The sequence below is a fragment of the Oryzias latipes genome, chromosome 23, assembly GCF_002234675.1.
Source record: "Oryzias latipes chromosome 23, ASM223467v1".
Lineage (NCBI taxonomy): Eukaryota > Metazoa > Chordata > Actinopteri > Beloniformes > Adrianichthyidae > Oryzias > Oryzias latipes.
In genome coordinates, this window is record NC_019881.2 from 3,042,756 (window position 1) to 3,068,576 (window position 25,821).

General features: G+C 43.6%; 2 non-coding genes across 2 annotated transcripts; both read left to right on the forward strand.

Moving 5' to 3' along the window:
* The first annotated feature begins 8,431 nt into the window (after positions 1-8,431).
* Positions 8,432-8,503, forward strand: trnaq-cug. The gene has a single exon. It is a non-coding gene; the product is annotated as a tRNA-Gln (tRNA).
* Positions 8,504-16,444: 7,941 nt separating this feature from the next.
* trnaq-cug lies at positions 16,445-16,516 on the forward strand. Its single transcript has one exon. It is a non-coding gene; the product is annotated as a tRNA-Gln (tRNA).
* The last annotated feature ends 9,305 nt before the right edge of the window (positions 16,517-25,821 follow it).

A 25,821-nucleotide genomic window follows, 5' to 3' on the forward strand; every position in this document is an offset into this window, starting at 1 on the left:
GGCGCTAGTTAGACTTTCCTGGACGCCCTGAAGACTTCTTAACAAGAATTGATGCTTTTGAATGTGTTGCAGTTGTTTTGATGCCTCGTTTAAAGAGCCCAGAAGGCCGTTGCAATAGTCTGACCTACAAAAGCACGGATTAGTTTGTCTGAGTCGTCTCAGACACGATCTTTTTCATTTTGGAGATGAGATGGGACTAGTAACATTTAACTCAGAGTCTATTGTAACTCCTAGGTTTTGTAATCTAAGTTTTTGGTTTTAGAGAGAGGGACATGTGACTGTTTATGAGAACTGGACTGAGTGACCCCCTCCCCCTGACAGTCCAAAGAGGAAGTTCCAGCTGGTTTCAAGAAGCCAAAATCCCATAGACGTCATTTAAGAAGTAACTGGTACTGGTTGGTGATTGGACCCAGACCAATCACTGCTGATGGTTTCTGGGTCCCAAAAGGTGGAATCGACTTCATGTGGTTGGAGCAGGAAGTGAACCCTTTTCTATGGGTGATGTCATCCTTGCTCGGTCCAGTTCTCTTTGAGTGGTGTTCACTCAAAGGTCATACACACCACCACCATGAGACCCCCCCCCCCCCCCCCCCCCTTAGCTGAGCGGGAAGTGCTGCGTCTCCACAACCTCTGCAGCTGCAGGAAGTTGTTTCTGTGACGACTGCTGGGCTCCTGCACGGAGGTTCTGGTCCAATCGGACCAGCACCGCCGCTGAGCCTTAGTGGAAAGCAGGCCTGGGTGCGTCAACAAATGCCCCCCCTCCTCCCCCCAGCAGATGCACAGCAATGTGGCAGTTGTTTTAAATATTGACCAGCAGGAATCTATGCCAGCTTCAGGTCAGTCTGGGAAGGGGGTCACCCCGCCCCCTAAAGGTGTTCAATCCAGAGTCCTAACTGCAACCCTCTCAGAAGTCTTTGAAGAGGATCTTCTTCTTCCTCACAGCATATCAGATAAAGAAACCACAACAACAAGTATGTTTGTTGTAGACAAAGGGAGAACTTCCACCAGTCCTCTTCGTCTCTCTCAGAGGACTGCTCCTTTCCTCGTCCTTTTATTGAACATAGAAGTAGGTGACATTTCCAAGCAGACAGACAAAGTTAAAGAGTTTATTGGGGGGGGGGTCGTATAGTGAACCATTTGGGGGGGTTTCAGTTCAAACAGCATTCTTTCCTTATGTCGTAAAACCCCCTCGTCCTAGTTGGGGGTAAGAAAAAGCACAGAAATGTTTCTGAAATGGTAAAGAGGTCAGTTAGAGTTAACATTTAAAAAAAATACATTTAAACAAGGATAAAAACCAAAACAATTTCATTCACAGCACATCACTGAAATGACTGCAGTTTTACGTTTAATGCCTTTTATTCATCAACACTGTCCTACACTGAATGGGACTAAAACCAGCGACCTTAGTGTGTCCATCCTCAGACCAGAAGGTCGTGGGTTCTGTCCACGGTCGAGTCATACCAAAGACTCTCCATTCGGCTCCCAATGCCTTCCTGTTTGATACCGACGAAAATGTTCTGTGTTGGTGTGATTTGCCCCTCAGGGCCACCGTAGGTTCTTACTGTGAGATGCTCAGAAGGATCAGCAGGAGGAGCCGATTTCCTCCTCCGTGCTTTTAGTTCCCTGTGTTGGGCAATGCTGCCCCCACATGAGCAGTGTTAGAACCCCCCCCCCCCCCCCCCCCCAGGCTTTAGCTTCACTTCTGTCAGCGCTGTGTGGGAAAGCAAACAAAACCTGAGGAAGGTTTTCAGAACTTTGGAACAGAGTCGGCAGAACTGACAGCATGAACACAGCAAAAAAATGAGCTGTTTCTGTCACTGGGGGAGGTGGTGGCCAGAAGAATGCTGGCAAAGCAAACATCCATCATAGATAACCCCTCCTACCCTCGGGACCACTCTGTGAGGGGTCTGAGGAGCACAAGACGCCCCCATGTAGAGGAAACGTTGTCCAATCCTCCCCTCTGCTTGCAGATATCACTGCAGGGAGACGCTGGGCAACGCCATTAATGCTTCAGATGTGTTGGATCCTGAATTTGTTCGGTTTTCCTGCTGCTGTTCCACAGGAAGGTCAGCCAGCAGCTGTGCGGCTCAGCAGTTCTGTCATCTTTCTAAGCCAAAACACACGCAGGATCCTCACGACAGCCCACAGCCTTCGTGGGGTTACACTTTCCAATAAACATCTGTCAGTGTCGATGAGGTGAAGAACGTTCATTCATTCATCTTCTACCGTTTATTCCCTTTCAGGGTCACGGGGCCGCCGGAGCCTATCCTGGCCACTTGTGGGTGAAGGCAGGACAGGTCGCCAGTCTGTCGCATGGGCGCAATCACACACCCATTCAGTCTCACATTCACACCTAGGGACAATTTAGATTAACCAATTAACCTGTGAAGCATGTTTTTGGACGGTGGGAGGAAGCCAGAGTCCCCGGAGAGAACCCCAAATGCACAGGGAGAACATTCAAATTCCACACACAAAAAGCACCCCCATCGATGTTCTGGTTCAGGTCCGCCAGCCGGGACTTAAACCAGGATCTTCTTGCTGTGAGGCAAGAGCGCTAACCACTGCGCCGCCGTGCAGCTAACGCGAATGCAACAAAACTCAAACACATCTACAGGAAGGAACTCCAAATGTCATGTAGGGTCTTTATCTTTCTGCACAAAGTCGAATTAGGAGGAGGAGGAAGACTGCTGCTGAGGTCATTTAAAGGTCCACTTCCATAAAAATGAGGTTTTTAGCGTTTTCAACGTGTCCATGTGGAGTTTTCTAATAAGAGAGGACATGTGTAAAGAAAATTCAGATTCAAATGGCATTTCTGAATATTTCTCCATTAAAAAGGTTGTGAATCAGGAGCAGATGAAAAAATGCAGTTTGACAAAGGTTGTGATATAGGTGCTACAGTCGACGGGCAACAAGCTTCCTGCTCCGCCCCATTCTGATGCATCTTTGTAGACAACGTCTTTGTTTTCCTTGTCTGAGCTTGCATTTGGATAAAAACTGTACGGCTGGATACCTCAGATACTGTTCACCATTTTATTTGTAGCGGTAATGTTGGGTTAGGGGTGTGAGGGGCTGTAAGCTAGCAGGAGAGAGTGTAAACATAGGGAGAATGGGGAAGGGGGCGGGCTTATTCTGCATCAACAGTCTACTCAGAGGTGAATTGCTATTATTTCTATTATTATTAATTAATAATTTCTATTATTATAACTCCTGCAGCTCTGCAGAAACTATGTCCTAGAAAACAGGACAGGTTTTTATAGATTTTGGCTAAAAACGCCATAATCCTAATTGAAAGACGACTGGGAACGATTTAAAACAGAGTGGGTCTGTGAGTTGGATCTTGGACAGTCCTATGGACTCTGAATATTGTAGCCCTTCAAAAGAATGTTGCTTGGCTTCCCAAACTACATTTTCGGGTGAATCCCGTGGACTGTGTCTGAGAGAGTTCTTTGTTTCTGTTTAGGGTTCTACTGGGGTAACTGGGTCGGTGGGGTGTGGTGAGGGAGGGGTCCCATCTTTGTATGATTGTCCTTTATTTCCTGTTTTTAACTATTTTCATTTTTTATGACTTTTTTATCTGCTTTTATGTTAAGCGCTTTGTGTTTTTAACTGAAATGAAAGGCGCTATATAAATAAATAAAGTTTGAGTTTGAGTTTATGAAGTGAATAGTTATTTCGTTTGCACAAATTAATTAATGCGTGGGAATGAGATATTTGCTATTTTACCCGTGTCAAGCCACAGGCTCAGTACTAATCAAACTTTAGATGTATAGCACTTTTCCATTTGACGTAAATCAAAAGGCTAAACATTAGGAAAACATTTTCCACATTTAAAAACTAAAAGCCAGACAAAAAAATAAAAATAAACATCATACAATGCCCCCCCACCGCAAACACACCATTCAGAAATTTTGTGTGTGTAGATGACATCATGACATACAATAAATCACATTAGGTCATGATGACATCATTGTCAAGACACGATGTCATAATGTGAACTTACATTTAATGATGTCATCTGTCACGTCATGACATCATATTGCATGTCATGATGTCATAACGTGTCATATGACATCCTTTTCAGAAGTTCATAAATAGGAGTCATGTTGTCTGCCAGAATTCACTTTGAGATTCAAAGAGATCAGCTCTGCAAGGATCAAAAGATTGTTTGGAAAATGTCTGGAAATCAGAGAAACCACGCGACTAACCCACACCAGGGATTCTACCGGCCTCACGGGAATCCTCACTTTGGGCAAAGAAACCACCGTGTCCAATTCAACCCAGAATATCCCCCCTCTGGAATGTACACCCAACATGCACCAGTCCATGCCCCCCAAAGGAACCCTAGATGGGGACACAAAAACCCCCATGTGCCCTTCAACCCTGCATTTTCCCCCTCTGGCATGCGACCCCCACATCCCCCAGTCCATGCCCCCCACAGGAACCCAAATTCGGGACACAAAAACCCTCATGTCCCCTTCAACCCCGCATTTCCCCCCTCTGGCATGCGACCCCCACAACCACCAGTCCATGCCTCCCACAGGAACCCTAGATGGGGACACAAAAACCCCCATGTCCCCTTCAACTGTGTTCCCCCACCCCAGAGAAGAAACCCCCCATATCCAGTTGAACTCCGTTCAGAAATCACCGACCCTCAGTCAGCCAATCAATGTCCTCCACTGGGAAAACCAAATAAACAGAATAATCATGAAAATGTGGCTGTCAGTAAGGACCAGGCATCTAAGGAGAATGTAGAGGACATTAAAAAAGAGATAACAGACCTGAGAAATCAGCTGATGGAGAAAGACGCATATCTTTCTAAACTGAAGAAGGAAAAACGTGAAGCCCGGAGGGATCGGGGGGATAAGCTTCATAGACTCAATGTGAAAAACATAAAGCTGGTGAAAGAGGTCAAGTTTAGGACCCAGTGTGAACGTAAAGTGGTCACTCTGAGAGAAGAACTGAAGGATCTCAATGAAGCTGCTGAAGCAAAGCAGCCAGAATGTGAGGAGAGAGAGAAAGAGGCTCATATCCAAGCATTGAACAAACTGGCACTGCTGAAGAAAGAGCTGCAGGAAAAAACCCTTTACAATCTGCAACTGGCACAAAGACTGAAACTTGAAGAGGATGCAGAGAAAGATCTGAAACACAAGATGGAAGAGATCCAAATCCCATTGGAGACTGCAGTCAATGGGATTTCAGGGAAACCTGCACAAAGTTTCTCTGCCAATGAAGTCCAGCTTCGTGTTGAAACACAGGACAAAGTGTCAGAACCAGAGGTGGTAAATAACCAGGTGGAGGCTGAGGAAACTGACATGTTCTTAGCACCTCAGGATTTAAATGGATGGTCACAAAACCATCTCTCTGAACCAGAAGTGGTCTGGGAAGAGGCGGAGTATGAGAGAACTGACGCCATCATAGCCCCTCAGACTGAAAATGAAGAGCCACAAAATGCAGCATCAGAACTACATGTGGTCTCAGAACAGGAGGAGGCTGAGGAAACGGACACCACCATCCTAGACTTTCTGGACACTGGTGAAGCTCAAGACCTCAGGATTTCTCAGGAAGAAGTCAGCCCCCCATCACCATCAGAGCCTGTTCCATCAATGGAGTCAGGACATGAGGACAGGGAAGAACCAGAAGCTTTGCCGTCTGAACAGACCAAAGCACAGAAACCATCACTGTGGAAGCGCTTCAAAAAGCTTTTTAAGCCACGCCACAGAAATCACAGAGACAAAGAAAACCAGGGTTAATGTGACAGAGAATTTAATTTAGTTGTAGGAATAGTATTTTAATTAAGATAAGCTTTAGTTTTAGTCACAATTTAGTCCTGTTGATTCTGTTAGTTTTAGTATACTTTTAGTCGACTGAATTAGAGTAGAGATTCAGTCAAACAAATCTAGAGTCAAAGGTCAAAAGTTGTCATTTCTGCAAAAGAAGCATCAACAACCTAAAAAAACATATTCAAAGAAAATAAATTATAATTCTATCACAATTATAATAAATGTCTGGACATTAAAAAAGCCTTCATTGAAGAGGTAGTCAAGTCTAATAAGTTTTTCTAACATTCAGTTCTTCAGTTCTTTTTCTTTACTTTTTAAAACCCTTTTTTTACCCCCCCAACACACACAAACACACAAAAACACTCACTACGCACACACAAAGTCTCTGAGTGGTGTATGTGCGGTGGGGGGGCATTCTATGATGTTTTTTTGTATTTTTTTCTGGGTTTTAGTTTTTAAATGTGGAAAATGTTTCTAATGTTTAGCATTTTGATTTAGGTCAAATGGAAAAGTGCTATACATATAAAGTTTGATTAGAGATCTAAGGAATGTAAATAATAAAGATGTGTGTGTAATAGAAAAATATTCCTGAAATAGTCCATAGTCTTTAGGCGGTCAGGCTTTGGGCAGATGATGTCTTTATTCTGGTGGGATAAGCTCGGACAATAGATGAATAAAACCCAGAGCCTAGACGCTGATGCTGGTTGAAGGCCAGAACACGTTAGAATATTGGTCCAGGTGGAGAATGGGGCGGAGGAGGGCCGGCAGAACAATCTAGAATGTAGAAAGACAAACGTTGCTTTGCTCAACAGTAGCTGGGACAGGCTCCAGCATCCTCAAGACCCCAGAAGGGATAAAGCGGGTTAAGAATATGGGTGGGTGGATGAAAACCAGAGTTATCATTTACATTTGGCTGCCAGTGATGACAAGACATCAAAAGAAAATGTACATGATATAGAAAAAAAGAATAGCTGACTTTAAAAACAGCTGTTTGAGAAAGATGCACATCTAGAAGAGAAGAAACTTTAGGCCATGGATGATTGGACGATTAAGAAGACGCTCTTTGACCAAAACAGAACTATGGACAGAGAGTTCAAGTTTAGGATCAGAGTGAGAAAGAAAGTTGGGATCCTTACAGAGAAACTGTTGGAAATAAATCAAGATGCTAAAGCAAAGCAGGAAAAAGCACAAACACCCACACACATACACACACACATACATAAATAAAACATAGATTTTGTTACTAGAAAAGAAACTATCTGATCAGAACCGAATTACGAAAACAATGCAAAACTATAAAATGATGTAATTTAGTAGAGGTGGGATTATATCAACTTGATTCTTCCTTCTCCTTTCCAAGAAATAAATCAAGATCTACTTGACTTTAGTTAATGATCACTATATTTAATGAAGCAAATGGGACTTAAGTATGTCTTTGTTAGTCTGTTCATTATTTTTGATATGTGCTATTCATCATTTCTGTAATGAGTAAATCTGTTTGTTTGTTTTTACTTTTTTGACTACATTTGGTGCTTAAAATAAAAAAAATAAAAAAATCTCCTCCGTGAACCGCCACCTTACCGTGGTGGAGGGGTTTGAGGGCTTGAGTGATCCTAGAAGCTGTGCTGTATTGGGTTAACCTTCTTGTTAGGGTCTCCCATTGCAAACAGGTCCTAGGTGACAAGCCGGACTAAGAGCGGTTCAGAAAGTCTGGATGGAAATTGTTACATCTAAGTCACCTTTATCTTTCCTCTTTTGCTGCTTTACTTTAGACTTCACGACACACTGCTAGATTTTTCATGGCTACTAGTCCCTCCAATTCATCCTCACTTCTACTCACCTGGAAGTGTTTTCCTACCCCCCCCAACACATCGTACCAGACCCTCTACTGAATGAAGAAGACCAGATCAGCCAAGCTGAAGTCACCGAGGTCGTCGACGAGCTCCTCTGTAGCAAAGCAGCAGGAGTGGATGAAGCCCTTAAGTCCCTCAAGTCAACAACAGATCAGATCCAGGAACAACAGATCAGATCTGTGAAGCGTGGAGCTGTTCACAGTGCATGTTTAAATCCAGCAGGGCTGCCCTTTATCACCAGTTCCTTCCATAATCTTTATGGACAGAATTTCTAGATGCAGCCAGAGGGCGTCAGCTTTGAGGACCACAGGATTTCTACTCTTTGCAGATGAGGCTTCTTTGAGCCGTGACTCCCAGCATGCATTAGGGTGCTTTTTTTTAATCGACAACAAAACCAACATGTCTTTGTCGAGGATAATTAAAAGAAGTTTTGAAATCATTGTGGGATGGCAACACGACCAACTGGTTTGGCTGCCATTTTGTGCCAAAATTTGTGATCTCACGATTTTGACATTTTTACAAAATAAAAGGAAAATGAACTTATTTTCAAGCGTTTTTCACGAAACCTCACTCACATGCTGCTAGTTTAACTCTGGAGTTTTGTCGGCCTTTGACCTCGAGAAGAGGCCGCCATAATTCTTTTTTTCCTTTTGAAAAAGCCCGTAAAAATACCGTAACCCTAACTAAAGGACTAAAAATAAAAATAAAACTCAAAAAAGTCTTTTGCATTGGTCTGAATATTTTCCATTTTATTATAAATTATTTTACTGAAGCCTGTATGGATGTAAGTGGACATAGGGTTCTATGGTGTAACGGTTAGCACTCTGGACTCTGAATCCAGTAGTCTGAGTTCAAATCTCAGTAGAACCTTGTAACTCTCTTAACTCATCATTGTTACATGGATCTAAACAATCCAGAAACTCAAATTAAGGAATTTAAAATAACAGATATTGTCATACATAGCTTCAATTTTCTAGCAACCAAATTCTTATTTTTTGTTTTCAAAAATATTCTGTGCACTTCAATAGCAGCGTTTACATGGACAAAAGTAATCAGAAAGAACGCCTGATCGGAAGAAAACTGCGTCATGTAAACACGCCGTTCGGAATACTCTGCCCCGATAAGACTGTCGGATCAAAATTTCTTTCTGATGGAGATAGGTGCGTTATGCTGCCAATTGTTTATCCGATCGTTGTGCATGTAAACAGTTCATTCCGATCGTGTGTCACTACTGCTCTGGTTTACGTCATACATAGATGATGTTTCACGGAGACAAAGCCTTGGAGCTCAAACAGCACTGACTGGCTGCTCTGCAGACGCCCGTTGCAAAGTGCCGCTCCGCTCTCGCCCCGCTGGCTCTTCGCCTCTCCCCTCTCTTACACCCCTCACGAGGGGGATGCGAGGGAGGAGCGCTTCGTGCCCCATGACGTCTGGACCCTGCGCCCGATATCTGCGTCCAGGCTCGGTGGACCGAGTGAACCGTGTCTCTGAGGAGGGCAGCCGGACTTATTATGTGTTTTTGAGGCGAGGGGAAGATGCTTTGTTACGTGTGTGTTTTGTTATGTGTGGGAGACTTGGACTGCGATCCGTCCCGCCGCTCTGGGTTAGCGGCTGCCCCACTCAGGAGAACCGTGTGTCCGAGCAGAGCTTGGGCCGCCAGCACACACAGCGGCTTTGGGGCGGTGTGTGAGCTTTTCAAAGCAGGAATGCTTCTTAGTGCTAAGAAAACCGTTCAAACAATCATGCGGATTTGTGTTTTTCCAGTTGTGTCCCGACAAAATAAAGGCTGATGTTATTCCCACATATTTACGTGCAGCCAAGATGCAGATTGCAGCATTTCCCGCATGGATTTTATGTTCATCAAACAAGGCTAATGTTGTTAGTTTAATGATAAATGAATACAAATCTGAGCTGGAATCTTACTCCCATCCAGCAGCTGAGCAAATCGTTAGCCTGACAACAGGCTCTCGTTCTCCATCCGCAGGCGGATCAATTTTTCTACATCCTCGTCTGTCCCTACATATTTTAAAAAATGTGTTAATAACTTCTGAAAATGGTTGGAACTCAATCCTTAATGTTAGCAAACCATTAACGAAACCGAAATTAATAAGCTTCAATAAAATGATTCACGGTCTATATTCACCAGTGTAGTTAGCATCGATCCACACTGGTTTTTCGCAGAGACTTCTGGGACATTTCTAGTGCACTCGATTTTGGAATTGTAGATTCGGACAGCACAACAAAATGGCGACCGCACTCAGTGAGCCTTACAGAAAGAGAAGAGGGAGTTAGATGCACGTAGTGACTGCTGAGCAAGTGGAATGGGGTCAAAGGTGGTTGGTGAGAGCGGCTGTGGTGGTGCGTAGAGGCGGGCAGAAAGGGTGAGAGCAGGTAGAGGTGCGGGGCGAGGTCGAGGGTGGGGGGCGGCCCATACAATGTGGCTTGAGGCTTTAATTTCATTTTGTTCTTGCTTCACAGGACATCTCCTCTGGACTCCCTAGACAGGACATCACCCTTAGAACGTGGTAACCAACTGTCAGGAACTGGTGGTGGAGGACCCAAAGTGCAGAAGACCAGGCTTGGTGACAGGAAATGAAACCTTTAATAAACAAACTGAAACATGACAAAACTATGGGGAGAACCAAACTGGTGACACAACAGAGCAGATGACCTGACAAGGATGAACAGAAACCAAGACACTTAAATAGACTGAGGGTAATTAACTGAACTGAAGACAGCTGTGGATCATGAACCTGAAACTTGAGAGACTGACAAACAGAAAACCAAAAACATGACCAAGACAAAAACCAAACCACTGAATCCTTACACCAACGGGCTTATGGAGTGAATTATTGTTTTGTTTTCACAAATGTATTAATGCGTGGGAACGAGATATTATTTCGTTCGCGCAATTTAATTATTACATGGGAACAAGGTATTAATTTTTGGTAACAAAATTTCTATTATTTTACCCATGTCAGGTCACAGGCTCAGTACTAATCAAACTTTATATGTATAGCACTTTTCCATTAGACGTAAATCAAAGTGCTAAACATAAGAAACTTTTTCCACATTTAAAAACTAAAAGCCAAACAAAAGAATCCCCAAGCTTCAAAATAAAAAAAAAAAACATACAATGCCCCCCCACCGCAAACACACCACTCAGAATTTTTGTGTGTGTAGATGACATCATGACATACAATAAATCACATTACGTCATGATGACATCATTGTCAAGACACGATGTCATAATGTGAACTTACATTTAATGATTTCATCTGTCACGTCATGACATCATATTGCATGTCATGACGTCATAACGTGTCAGATGACATCCTTGTCAGAAGTTCATAAATAGGAGTCATGTTGTCTGCCAGAATTCACTTTGAGATTCAAAGAGATCAGCTCTGCAAGGATCAAAAGATTGTTTGGAAAATGTCTGGAAATCAGAGAAACCACGCGACTAACCCACACCAGGGATTCTACCGGCCTCACGGGAATCCTCACTTTGGGCAAAGAAACCACCGTGTCCAATTCAACCCGGAATATCCCCCCCCTGGAATGTATACCCAACATGCACCAGTCCGTGTCCCCCACAGGAACCGAAATTGGGGACACAAAAACCCCCATGTGCCCTTCAACCCCGCATTTCCCCCTTCTGGCATGCGACCCCCACAACCACCAGTCCATGCCCCCCACAGGAACCCTAGATGGGGACACAAAAATCCCCATGTCCCCTTCAATTGTGTTCCCCCACCCCAGAGAAGGAACCCCACATATCCAGCTGAATTCCGTTCAAAAAGCACCGACCCTCAGTCCGCCAATCAATGTCCTCAACTGGAAAAACCAAATAAACAGAATAATCATGAAAATGTGGCTGCCAGTGAGGACCAGGCATCTAAGGAAAATGTAGAGGACATTAAAAAAGAGATAACAGACCTGAGAAATCAGCTGATGGAGAAAGACGCATATCTTTCTAAACTGAAGAAGGAAAAACGTGAAGCCCGGAGGGATCGGGGGGATAAGCTTCATAGACTCAATGTGAAAAACATAAAGCTGGTGAAAGAGGTCAAGTTTAGGACCCAGTGTGAACGTAAAGTGGTCACTCTGACAGAAGAACTGAAGGATCTCAATGAAGCTGCTGAAGCAAAGCAGCCAGAATGTGAGGAGAGAGAGAAAGAGGCTCATATCCAAGCATTGAACAAACTGGCACTGCTGAAGAAAGAGCTGCAGGAAAAAACCCTTTACAATCTGCAACTGGCACAAAGACTGAAACTTGAAGAGGATGCAGAGAAAGATCTGAAACACAAGATGGAAGAGATCCAAATCCCATTGGAGACTGCAGTCAATGGGATTTCAGGGAAACCTGCACAAAGTTTCTCTGCCAATGAAGTCCAGCTTCGTGTTGAAACACAGGACAAAGTGTCAGAACCAGAGGTGGTAAATAACCAGGTGGAGGCTGAGGAAACTGACATGTTCTTAGCACCTCAGGATTTAAATGGATGGTCACAAAACCATCTCTCTGAACCAGAAGTGGTCTGGGAAGAGGCGGAGTATGAGAGAACTGACGCCATCATAGCCCCTCAGACTGAAAATGAAGAGCCACAAAATGCAGCATCAGAACTACATGTGGTCTCAGAACAGGAGGAGGCTGAGGAAACGGACACCACCATCCTAGACTTTCTGGACACTGGTGAAGCTCAAGACCTCAGGATTTCTCAGGAAGAAGTCAGCCCCCCATCACCATCAGAGCCTGTTCCATCAATGGAGTCAGGACATGAGGACAGGGAAGAACCAGAAGCTTTGCCGTCTGAACAGACCAAAGCACAGAAACCATCACTGTGGAAGCGCTTCAAAAAGCTTTTTAAGCCACGCCACAGAAATCACAGAGACAAAGAAAACCAGGGTTAATGTGACAGAGAATTTAATTTAGTTGTAGGAATAGTATTTTAATTAAGATAAGCTTTAGTTTTAGTCACAATTTAGTCCTGTTGATTCTGTTAGTTTTAGTATACTTTTAGTCGACTGAATTAGAGTAGAGATTCAGTCAAACAAATCTAGAGTCAAAGGTCAAAAGTTGTCATTTCTGCAAAAGAAGCATCAACAACCTAAAAAAACATATTCAAAGAAAATAAATTATAATTCTATCACAATTATAATAAATGTCTGGACATTAAAAAAGCCTTCATTGAAGAGGTAGTCAAGTCTAATAAGTTTTTCTAACATTCAGTTCTTCAGTTCTTTTTCTTTACTTTTTAAAACCCTTTTTTTACCCCCCCAACACACACAAACACACAAAAACACTCACTACGCACACACAAAGTCTCTGAGTGGTGTATGTGCGGTGGGGGGGCATTCTATGATGTTTTTTTGTATTTTTTTCTGGGTTTTAGTTTTTAAATGTGGAAAATGTTTCTAATGTTTAGCATTTTGATTTAGGTCAAATGGAAAAGTGCTATACATATAAAGTTTGATTAGAGATCTAAGGAATGTAAATAATAAAGATGTGTGTGTAATAGAAAAATGTTCCTGAAATAGTCCATAGTCTTTAGGCGGTCAGGCTTTGGGCAGATGATGTCTTTATTCTGGTGGGATAAGCTCGGACAATAGATGAATAAAACCCAGAGCCTAGACGCTGATGCTGGTTGAAGGCCAGAACACGTTAGAATATTGGTCCAGGTGGAGAATGGGGCGGAGGAGGGCCGGCAGAACAATCTAGAATGTAGAAAGACAAACGTTGCTTTGCTCAACAGTAGCTGGGACAGGCTCCAGCATCCTCAAGACCCCAGAAGGGATAAAGCGGGTTAAGAATATGGGTGGGTGGATGAAAACCAGAGTTATCATTTACATTTGGCTGCCAGTGATGACAAGACATCAAAAGAAAATGTACATGATATAGAAAAAAAGAATAGCTGACTTTAAAAACAGCTGTTTGAGAAAGATGCACATCTAGAAGAGAAGAAACTTTAGGCCATGGATGATTGGACGATTAAGAAGACGCTCTTTGACCAAAACAGAACTATGGACAGAGAGTTCAAGTTTAGGATCAGAGTGAGAAAGAAAGTTGGGATCCTTACAGAGAAACTGTTGGAAATAAATCAAGATGCTAAAGCAAAGCAGGAAAAAGCACAAACACCCACACACATACACACACACATACATAAATAAAACATAGATTTTGTTACTAGAAAAGAAACTATCTGATCAGAACCGAATTACGAAAACAATGCAAAACTATAAAATGATGTAATTTAGTAGAGGTGGGATTATATCAACTTGATTCTTCCTTCTCCTTTCCAAGAAATAAATCAAGATCTACTTGACTTTAGTTAATCATCACTATATTTAATGAAGAAAATGTGACTTAAGTATGTCTTTGTTAGTCTGTGTTATTTTTTTATTGTATTGACTACAAATAATGCTTGAAATAAAATAAATAAATAACAATCCTCTCCGTGAACCGCCACCTTACCGTGGTGGAGGGGTTTGAGGGCTTGAGTGATCCTAGAAGCTGTGCTGTATTGGGTTAACCCCTTTTGTTAGGGTCTCCCATTGCAAACAGGTCCTAGGTGACAAGCCGGACTAAGAGCGGTTCAGAAAATCTGGATGGAAATTGTTACATCTAAGTCACCTTTATCTTTCCTCTTTTGCTGCTTTACTTTAGACTTCACGACACACTGCTAGATTTTTCATGGCTACTAGTCCCTCCAATTCATCCTCACTTCTACTCACCTGGAAGTGTTTGCCTATCCCCCCCAACCCATCGTACCAGACCCTCTACTGAATGAAGAAGACCAGATCAGCCAAGCTGAAGTCACCGAGGTCGTCGACGAGCTCCTCTGTGGCAAAGCAGCAGGAGTGGATGAAGTCCTCAAGTCCCTCAAGTCAACAACAGATCAGATCCAGGAACAACAGATCAGATCCAGAAACAACAGAACAGATCCAGGAACAACAGACCAGATCCAGGAACAACAGTTCAGACCCAGGAACAACAGATCAGATCCAGAAACAACAGATTCAGATCCAGGAACAACAGATTCAGATCCAGGAACAACAGATCAGATCCAGAAACAACAGATCAGATCCAGAAACAACAGATCAGATCCAGGAACAACAGATCAGATCCAGAAACAACAGATTCAGATCCAGGAACAACAGATTCAGATCCAGGAACAACAGATCAGATCCAGAAACAACAGATCAGATCCAGAAACAACAGATCAGATCCAGGAACAACAGATCAGATCCAGAAACAACAGATTCAGATCCAGGAACAACAGATCAGATCCAGAAACAACAGATCAGATCCAGAAACAACAGATCAGATCCAGAAACAACAGATTCAGATCCAGGAACAACAGATTCAGATCCAGGAACAACAGATTCAGATCCAGGAACAACAGATCAGATCCAGAAACAACAGATCAGATCCAGAAACAACAGATTCAGATCCAGGAACAACAGATTCAGATCCAGGAACAACAGATCAGATCCAGAAACAACAGATCAGATGCAGGAACAATAGATCAGATCCAGAAACAACAGATCAGATCCAGAAACAACAGATTCAGATCCAGGAACAACAGATCAGATCCAGAAACAACAGATCAGATCCAGGAACAACAGACCAGACCCAGGAACAACAGATCAGAACCAGGAACAACAGACCAGATCCAGGAACAACAGACCAGACCCAGGAACAACAGATCAGAACCAGGAACAACAGACCAGATCCAGGAACAACAGACCAGATCCAGGAACAACAGACCAGACCCAGGAACAACAGATCAGAACCAGGAACAACAGACCAGATCCAGGAACAACAGACCAGATCCAGGAACAACAGATCAGATCCAGGAACAACAGATCAGATCAAGGAACAACAGATCAGATCCAGGAACAACAGATCAGATCAAGGAACAACAGACCAGACCCAGGAACAACAGATCAGAACCAGGAACAACAGACCAGATCAAGGAACAACAGATCAGATCCAGGAACAACAGACCAGATCAAGGAACAACAGATCAGATCCAGGAACAACAGATCAGATCAAGGAACAACAGACCAGATCCAGGAACAACAGACCAGATCCAGGAACAACAGATCAGATCCAGGAACAACAGATCAGATCCAGGAACAACAGATCAGATCCAGGAACAACAGTGTGGTTTCCATCCTGGTTGTGGAACAGTGGACCAGCTGTATATCCTCTGTATGGTACTGGAGGGTTGGTAGGAGTTTCTCATCCAGTCTTTCAGGATTTGGAGAAGGCATTCAACTGTGTCCTCGTTGGTGTCTTATGGAAGGTTCTCTGTGAGTTTGGGGGTCCAGGGAGCCTGACTCAGAGTTGTTTGGTCTATGTATGACCAGAGCTGAAGCGTGAGCAGAGCGCTGGCTTCTGCTTTGTGGACCACACGATTTCCTCTCTACTTTCGACCGTTTTCACAGAATTTCACGCACATGCCGCTAGCTTAACTCTACAACCAACGCTGGAGTTTTATCGACCTTTGACCTCGAGAAGAACCGCCATTATTAATTTTTTTAACAAAGCTCCCAAAAAATACCGTGACCCAAACTAATGAACTCAAAATAACTGACATGATTGTACATAATTTCAGTTTTCTGGTCTCTAGCAAAAAATAAAGTTTTTTGGTTCGAAAAAAATCTATCAGTTAGTGAACAAAATTTGCCAAATTAATTGGTGACATCATAATGTTTTGTTCATAAATCATTTGTATTGGTCTGCATATTTTCCAAATTGTTAGAATTTATTTTATTGAAACCTTGAAAGGACATTAGTGGACATAGGGTTCTATGGTGTAGTGGTTAGCACTCTGGACTCTGAATCCAGTAGTCTGAGTTCAAATCTCAGTAGAACCTTGTAAACTTATCCAGTATCTCAATGTAATGATTCAAGGGTTCAAAAATACCTAACACTCTCAGCCATGCCTTTCAAGTTCAAATCTCAGTAGAACCTAGAAACTCTCCTAACTCATCATTGTTGCACACATCTGAACAATCCAGCAACTCAAACTAAGGAATTAGAAATAACACACATAACTTCTGGTTTTCTAGCAACCAAATTCTTATTTTTTGTTTTTCAAAAAAGTTCTTTGCACGTCAATGTTAATGTAGAAAATATCCCACGATGCTGATGGCAATGCTAGCATTTCTAGCTACATACAGCTCAGTTAGCTTTACAGAAAGAGAAGGGGGAGTCAGATGCGCATAGTGGCTGCTCAGTAAGTGGGGTTGGGTCACAGGTGGGTGGTGAGAGCAGTGGTGGTGGTGCTTAAAGGTGGGCAGCAAGGGTGAGAGCGGATAAAGGTAGGGGGGCGGTCGAGGGTGGGGGGCAGCTCATACAATGCCGCTCGCGGCTTAAATTTCATTTTGTTCTTGCTTTACAGGACATCTCCCCTAGACTCCCTAGACAGGACATCACCCTTAGGACGTGGTAGGTTTGCCTGGTGGGGCAATAACCCAGGTGGTACGTAAGAGCCAGTAGGACACCTGTAGGATTTCCACACAAACTACCGGTACACTTTGTCTCATTTTTTAATTTCTAACAGTCAGGCTGCGCACAAGGGACACCAAGGGGGCACACACTTACAGTGGTGTGCAGTACAGGGTACAGTGCTCAGTCGCAGGTCATGGGTCTTCCAACAGGACAACGATCCAGAACACACAGCCAAAAACCCCCATAATAAAAGGTGTCATGTTCTTTAATAAATAGTCAGGAAGTTGCTTTTCTCAGCCAACAGGATGTGATTAACCATCTGTTGGGTTGTGTAAGCAGCGGTTACACAACCCAACGGACTGCTGTGTTACATCATGATCCTGCAGTGGAAGTCCACTTACAAGTCTCCAGCTCTGTGTATTTCTTCAACCTTCTCAAAAGAACAAATGGCAGTTCTTAGTTTGGGCCAGTGAGTAATACCCGAAAGAATCCTAACAATGTTGCTCCAGCTTTGACACCCAGAGAGATTTATCGCACAGCTTTTTCACTCCAAGAAACTCCACAGGCTCTCCTCTGAAAGAACATTTTCTGGAAGACTACTGGCCTAGAGCACAGAGAAATATGACAGGAGATTATTGCTTTGAAGAAACGGTTTTCTGTTTCCCCAGGGATGATTTGCTGCGACAGATCTTCATCAAAGAGACGCTTCACTCAGTGTATGAAAAAGAGCCAACTGTTGTGGGATGTGTGTGTGTGCTAAAACTGGTGTGTCTTAGCTTGTTTGGACCCTCTTAGGCTCTGAACAAAGGGATGGACCCCCAGAGGAAGACCAGCCTCTGTCCCTGAAGAAGATCTCCCCTGCGTCTTCCGACCACGGTCGGAGTACAAAGCAGGAAAGGTTCGACATTACTAGAGGGCGTCGGAAATATGATTAGACCCCAAAACAAGCTAAGAACAGAGAATCTGCTAGACCAGCGGTCGGCAACCTTTACCACTCAAAGAACCAATTGTTTTAGTTTCTCACAGAAATGAAAGCACAGGGAGCCGCAAAACTAGGGGTGTAAGAAAAAAATCGTTTCGCCAATATATCGCGATATTTAATTTGGTGATACTTGTATTGATTAAAAATGTTGTCAGGATATTCATTTAATTATTTATAATCGTAATGTTTCTTTTGATCTCTTGTCCATTTTGCACAACCTTAAATAGACTTTTCTGTCTCTGTTGCAGAATCTAAGCCCCGCCCCCGCCTCTCTACCTGTTCACATCCTCTACAGTTCCCAAGTTGTTTTCCGCGGCGTGCAACCCCCCCTCCAGTGTGAACTGACGGGATAGTATGGGCGCCCTAACGCAGATGCAATCAATTTTAAGCGGAAATTTATGTTTTGAGTGTAGGAAAAAATGCCTTTTTTTATTTCGGGTGCTCATGTGTCCCCTAAGAAGCCTTAGAGGAAGCCCCCTCCGCACGTTCACGCTGCTCTCGTCGTCCTGCTCGCGCGCCCTACCTGACGGTGTTAAAGGCACCACGACAACATGAGAACATGATGGTTATTTTATGTGGGAAAAAATCTGTTCGCTTTTCAGATCTTCCCATGCGTTATCAAGAAGTCGGAAGGGATAAAAAGCAGACCAGGATTCGACCGGATAAAGATACACAACGTTTTATTTCCCTGGCAAAAGTTCTAAAACAAATTAAAACAGATATCTGGGTTCTCAATCTATAAAGTCTACAAATGCACAAAAGTTAGATGCGTCTTAGGATGCAGACAGATGAGGAGAACAAAGGAAAAACTCTGCATGAAAGTTTTATCATGGCGGATCGGGCATCCGCCAGCCTCCTCCCCCTGGAAGCATGGATTCATCGACAGATGGACCGCCTGCTTCCGCCGGCCCATATTTGGAGATCCACACTGCAGAAATGGTCACCATTTCTGCTCACCGTCAGTTCGGACAGCTTTAATTCCATAGCACGCACTGGGGTGAAAGGTCAGCTTCTCCTTAGCATCAGATTGGTTTTATAGCTCTGGTCCCAGGATGGATCTTCCGCACAGATGGTTTAGATCTGGTCCATGGCATAATTTACTATGTCTCAGCACACCTTCCTGGCCTGCACACAAAAAGATCAATGTCTCTCCATACTCGGAAAAAGGGGGGTCTGGATCTGCATCCATAAATTTATCTAAAGGAATGCAGAAGATGGTGATCCTTAGACGGTCACGACACACTGAAGATTAAAACTTCAACGTAATAGAAATAAGACAGAAAACATATATTTCTTCACTTACTAAACCACAGAGAGCCGCAGCACAAGGATGAAAGAGCCACTTGTGGCTCCGGAGTCGCAGGTTGCCGGCCCCGTGCTAGAGAAAAAAGGTTTGTACCATTAACCCCCCCACATGCCTAAATTTATTTCCAATTATTATTCTTTTTTAATTCTAGGTAATGCTATATTAAGTGGAGTCCTCCATTAAATGATAAGCTGCAAATTAGCGACCCATGTGAAGGGGTCACCGTATTTTCTCCACTACAAGGCACATCAAAAATAGAAAACACAATTTTTTGATATAATGACAGCACGCCTTGTAATCCAGAGCGCCTCATACATGAATACATTCTGGTTGTGTTCACAGATGGCAAAGCAAATTTGAGAGGCGCTCTGTCAAAATGTTTGGGTGTATTTGTGAACATGCTAACTCAGCTAGTGTTTCAGGTTGGGAGTTAGCATAGTCACAGTAATGTTTGTTTTAGCAGCATCAGTCCGTTTTATCTGTGTTGCAAACAAGGTTGAGGATTATTGTGAACACACCAACGCAGCTAACGTGTAGGTAGTGTAATGTATCTTTATTCCTGCTGGTAAGGTTTATAAGAAACATTCACGAGACGAGGGAGCCGTTCAGATGACGTACTTTAATATACTGCTTTGTGACAGTCGTAAATCAGAACTACGGACAGCGGCAGGGACATTACAAAGCAATAGCTTGATTCACCAAACATTACATCCCCTTTTCTCAGTTATAAAAAAAAACATAAATACGATTATCAACAATAACAAACTAAAGGCTGTCCTGGTGCTCTAACATGGAGCTCAAATGTTCTGAAATAACCCAACAAAACATAAATAATAATCATAAACAAGCTTTCCAGCATTTATGAACTAATCTAGGAAGGAGAGGTTACCAGCACTTCACTTCCATCAGACGTCTGCGTCACGTCTGTCCCTGAATACTATCTGGCACTGGATGTAGCCGGATTACAAGTCTAGTCTATCAGGTGGCTTTACAGCTCTGCCACGTCTGGTGCGATATGGTTCGCTCCTTTGTGATGTAGAACACTGGGGAACCACTGAAGGTTGAGATGGTAGCTCTGAGGGTGCCACTGCACACTGCTCCTCCTTAGCTTCTGGCGTCCCTGCAGGTTCACACTAGGGCTCCTCGTTGGGCTTGGTATGGCGCGATATATTGGCAGCAGCTGTGCTCGTACGGAGATGCTGTCTGGTTCGACGGAACAGCTTGCCCTCACTGTCCACAATGTAGGAGCGTGGAGCACTGTGTGGTCGGACGACCACTGCTGGGGACCATTTTTGGTTTCCAGGGTGTGGCGCCATCCTGACCTCATCTCCGGGTTGTAACTCTGGCTTGGTGCTGACCGCTCTTCTGTTGTGGTAATGCTTCTGGATATGTTTTGTCTTGTCTAGTAACCATTTCACTTTATTGGAATCATAGGACGTGGGTTTGAGCAGTGCTCTGGCTGTAGGTAAGTTGTTGCGAGGTCTCCTGCCCATTAGCAGCTGAGCAGGTGACAGTCCTACAGACTCGAGTGGTGTTGTGCGGTAGTCCAATAATGCGAGATATTTGTCTTTTGCTTTGCTCCACAGTCTTTTAACAGTTTGTACTGCCCTTTCCGCCTCACCATTAGAGTGTGTGGTGATGATGTTTTGTGCTGGATTCGATAGCTTTGGCAAAATTCCTTGAACTCTACTGATGTATACTGTGGACCATTATCTGTTCTTAGGATGGCAGGGATGCCATGCCTGCTGAACTGAGTTTTTAGTGCCTCAATAGTAGTGCTGCTGCGCTGATCTTTCAGCTTGTCTGCTTCAATGAATTTTGAATAATAATCCACGAGTACGATGTAATGCTTATCCTCAAACTCAAACAGATCGGAGCCAACTACTTCAAAAGGAAGTTCCGGTGTTTCTGTTGGCATTAGAGGAAGTTTGGGGAGTTGGTTTTGCACTTCCGCACACTTTGGGCAGTTTCTGATCATGTTTTCAATCTCGGCGCTCATACCTGGCCAGTACAACACTTCGCGTGCACGCTGTTTGCTTTTCACCATTCCCAAGTGGGACTGATGTATGAGGCGAAGCATGTCTGTTTGCATGGTGGGGGGAACAACAATACGCATACCTTTGTAGACAATGCCATCTGTTACCACTAGTTGGCTTCTTGAGTCCCAGGATGGCTGCACAGGGGTCGGCACTTCTCTTCTGTGTTCCGGCCAGCCATGCTGAATGACCTGTTGGAGCAGACTCAGTTCATTGTTAGTTCGTGTCTGCAGCTCGGTGTATTTCTCTTCACTCACAGACAGAAAGTTGATCATGGAGACACACTCTAAACCTCCAGCCTCTGGTGTTTTGTCTGACAATTGAGCTCGAGACAGCGTGTCTGGCAGTTCCATATCTTTGCCTCTCCTGTACCTGACTGTGATGTCATACCACTGAAGTCGCAAGCGCATTCTTTGGATACGCAGTGGTGTGGACAGCAGCGGCTTTTTGTAGATGTCCTCGAGTGGCTTGTGGTCGTTGAATACTGTGACATGTTTTCCAAAAATATAGTGGTGAAACTTGGTGCAGGCATGGACAATGGAGAGCATCTCCTTTTCAATCTGCGCATAACGCGTCTCTGCATCTGTCATTGACCGTGATGAAAAGGCTACTGGTCGGGCATCCTGTATCAGCACAGCTCCCAGTCCGGTGCTGCTTGCATCACAGTATATTTCCACAGGTTTTGACACATCGAAGAACTTCAGTACAGGGGGGTTCGTGCAAACATCCTTGAGCTTCTCAAAGGCTTGTTGCTGCGCTGGTTGCCACATGAATTCCACATCTCTTTTTGTAAGCTGCCTTAGTGGTGCGTCGATTTCGCTGAGGTTCGGAATAAATTTTGACAGATATGTCACAAAACCCAGGAACCGTCGGACACCTTCCTTGCCTGTAGGGGGCGGCATACACCTAACAGCTTCAGTTTTCACTGGGTCTGGTTTTAACCCATCAGCTGTTATTAAGTGTCCCACATAAGGCACAGCTGACTGACGAATGTGGCATTTATTGAAGTTTAACCTCAAATTATAAGTCGTGGCTCGCTGCACAACCTGCTTTAGAATTTTGTTGTGTTCTGCTAGGGTTGGCGCTGCTATGAGGATGTCATCCATCACACTTGTGGCTCCACCAATGCCCTCTAGCATTTGATCCATAATGCGCTGGAATATTTCAGGAGCGCATTTGATACCAAATGGTAGTCTCAACCATCTGAATCTTCCAATGGGTGTGTTGAAGGTTGTTAGGAACGACGATGGGTCATCTAGCTCAATCTGGAGAAAGCCTGATTTTGCATCTAGGACCGAGAAGACCTTGGCATTGGGCATTGTCGACACAACTTCCTCTATTGTGCGCATGGGATAATGCTCTCGCTTTATAGCATTGTTCAGGTCGCTTGGATCGATGCAGATTCTAAGCTTGTCTTTGTTTGTGACTACTACCATAGAGCTCACCCAGTCGGTTGGTTGGTCAACCTTTGTGATATAGCCATCTTGCACCATTTCATGCAGTTTTTTCACTATCTTAGCTCTGAGTGCAACAGGCTGTCGGCGCACAGGATGTATAACAGGCTTGGCATCCGGATCAATTTTTATTGTGCATTTACCTGGTAGTGTTCCTGTAGTATGAGTCAGTTCTGGGAAGTTCTCAAGCCAGACAGGTGTCTCTGGCGTTGTAGCTTCATTTCCAACTTCGCCTGCTTTGTTTGAAGCAGCATCTTGTAGAGTGTGTAGTCTCATGATAAGGCCCAGTGCCTCTGCTGTTGTGCCGCTCAACACATTTTCTTGTGCAATGTCAACTATTTCAAACTCTGCTTTGGCCTTGTGTGCTTTGTATTTTAGCGGGAGGTCAACTGATGCAATTGGTTTTATTTTGTGGTTGGAGTAGGTTTTGAGCACTCTTTTAGACGTTTTAAGCTCACCTTTGTGGTTTAGGGATTGGTAACAGTTTAGAGTGAGCGTGTTACATCTTGCACCAGTGTCGATCCTGAACTGCACCTTAGACAGGATGTCAGTGTCCACTAACCACTTATCTTCCACTAATGTTGCTATGGGAACTGCATCTGTAGTGAGGTTGATGTCCAGTATTTCCTCCTCACACTCGTCATTTGTTGACTCCACATTTAAAGCACTCACCATGCGACTGCGGCAAACTGATGCCCAGTGGTTTGGCTTATTACAGCATGAGCAGATTGATCCTTTAGCTGGACATACACCTTTACTCCACTTGTGTTTGGGGTCTTTCCCACATTTGGAACACATTTTTGCTTTACCTTGCACATTTTGCCTTGGTTGTGTGGGTTTTTGCTGCCACTGAGTGTGAGCCTTTTTATTTTGTGCATTAAATCTTGGTTTGCTTGACACTGCTGACACCTGTGTGTCCTCCTCTCTCACAATTCTCATCTGTATTTGTGACATTTCAAACTGTTGAGGGATTTCTATAGCTTTAGCTAGTGTCAGCTCCTCACCTTTGTCCAAAAGTCTTTCCTGGACACGTTTTTCCCTCACACCAGCAATTATGGCATCCACGAGCATGTCATCTGGGTCACCATACTCACAATCCAGCAATAGAAGTTTCAAGTCTTTCACAAAATGGTCGAATGTCTCCGTTGCTCCTTGTTTCCTCTGCTTGAAGCGATGCCTCGCGATCCTCTTGTTTTTCCGAGGTCTTACGTAGGCTGCAAATTTGTCCAGGACTTTAACTGGATCATCCTTTTCACCGTCAGCCCTCTGGAGCGTTTTGTAGATTTCTCTCCCTTGCTCGCCAAGCCACGTTCCAAGCCAGCCCGCCTTCTGTTTGGGCTCTTGCGCGGACAGAGGACCCGCGAACACGAAGCTAACGTGGCTGCTAAACCTTTCAAACTCTTGGAATAAATCCGCCGCTTCCCAGTCTATTCTTGGGTGGTCAAACTGCATAGTCATGGCTGCGTAGGTTTCTTACTGTTCTTGACAGCGTTCTGACACCATGTAATGTATCTTAATTCCTGCTGGTAAGGTTTATAAGAAAAATTCACGAGACGAGGGAGCCGTTCAGATGACGTACTTTAATATACTGCTTTGCGACAGTCGTAAATCAGAACTACGGACAGCGGCAGGGACATTACAAAGCAATAGCTTGATTCACCAAACATTACAGGTAGGACTGTACTTTTTTATGTTTTACTTTAAGGGTTGAGAGTTCGTTTAGTTTAGTTTGTCTCAGCGGTATCAGTCTAATTTTTCCTCTATTGCAAACATAGTTGGGACTGACAGGTACTTGGAACATACTAATGTGGCTAACGCTTCTGATGTAGCGATTGTTTAGCGTGGTCCAAACAAGCTTTAGAATTACCATGAACACAGGACATAACGTCTGACTGATGGACCTTATCTGACTCTTTTGTCTTGTTTAACCCTTGTGTTATCCTAGGCACTTTAACGTTGGGAGTTGGGTCATCTAGACCCACTAGACAGTGCGCTGAACCTTTGTTCTTCAATGATTTGTGATCTTCACTGGTGTCCATGGATTACATGAAATCTTTCCACCTTTATCCACCTTTGTCATGGTAGGGAGAACACCTCAATGTAAGGGTGGGGTCATCTAAGATAGCACAAGGGTTAATGCACCTTGCAGTTTGGTGCGCCTTATTTATGGCATACATTAAAAAATAGACGTTTGATTAACGGTGAGGTTTATAAGCTGGTGAGCCTTGCAGCGTTAAAAAAAAGGTCATCTGGAATATATGAGAATTTCTGTTTGAAAAACATTTTACTGTAGATTTTTAAAACTATGTAATTTTCATAAAAAGGGATACATCTTTGGCGGGTAAATCTAATTTATTTCTCAAAAAATTAAGACTAATCGGTGCATTGAAGGTAACATAAAGATTAAAATTCTGAATAATTCAAACTCAAACTTTGAAAGTGTGAACTGTAATCCAAGTGACAAAAGTGAATGTGGGTTTTCTGGGTCACAGGAAATCAACAGTAGGTGTGACACGTGCAAGTCGTATGCAACAAAGTATAGTAAGCAGATCTCAACCACAGACCTGCTTTGTACGCTTAGCTAAAAGAAACCACCATCTGCTTTACTTCTTTTCCATTCTGGAGGCATGGAGCACAGAGTCGGTCACGTATACCAAACGCAGCAAAAGTTCCCCTCTGCTGTGGTGAGGAGTTTTTCTACCGTCTGAACTGCACCTCACATCAAACTCAAACCATGCTGCATTTACTGGGCTAAGATAAGACTTCAATGGTTTAGTCATCAGCTGTTGCAGAGGTTTCTTTAACTTTAACATTTACAGTGGAGGAAATAAGTATCTGATCCCTTGCTGATACTGTAGGTTTGCCCACGCAAAAAGAAACACAGATTGTATCATTCGAATGGTTAGTTCGGTCAGAGAAAAGAAAAACTCATTTATATAAATGTATTTGC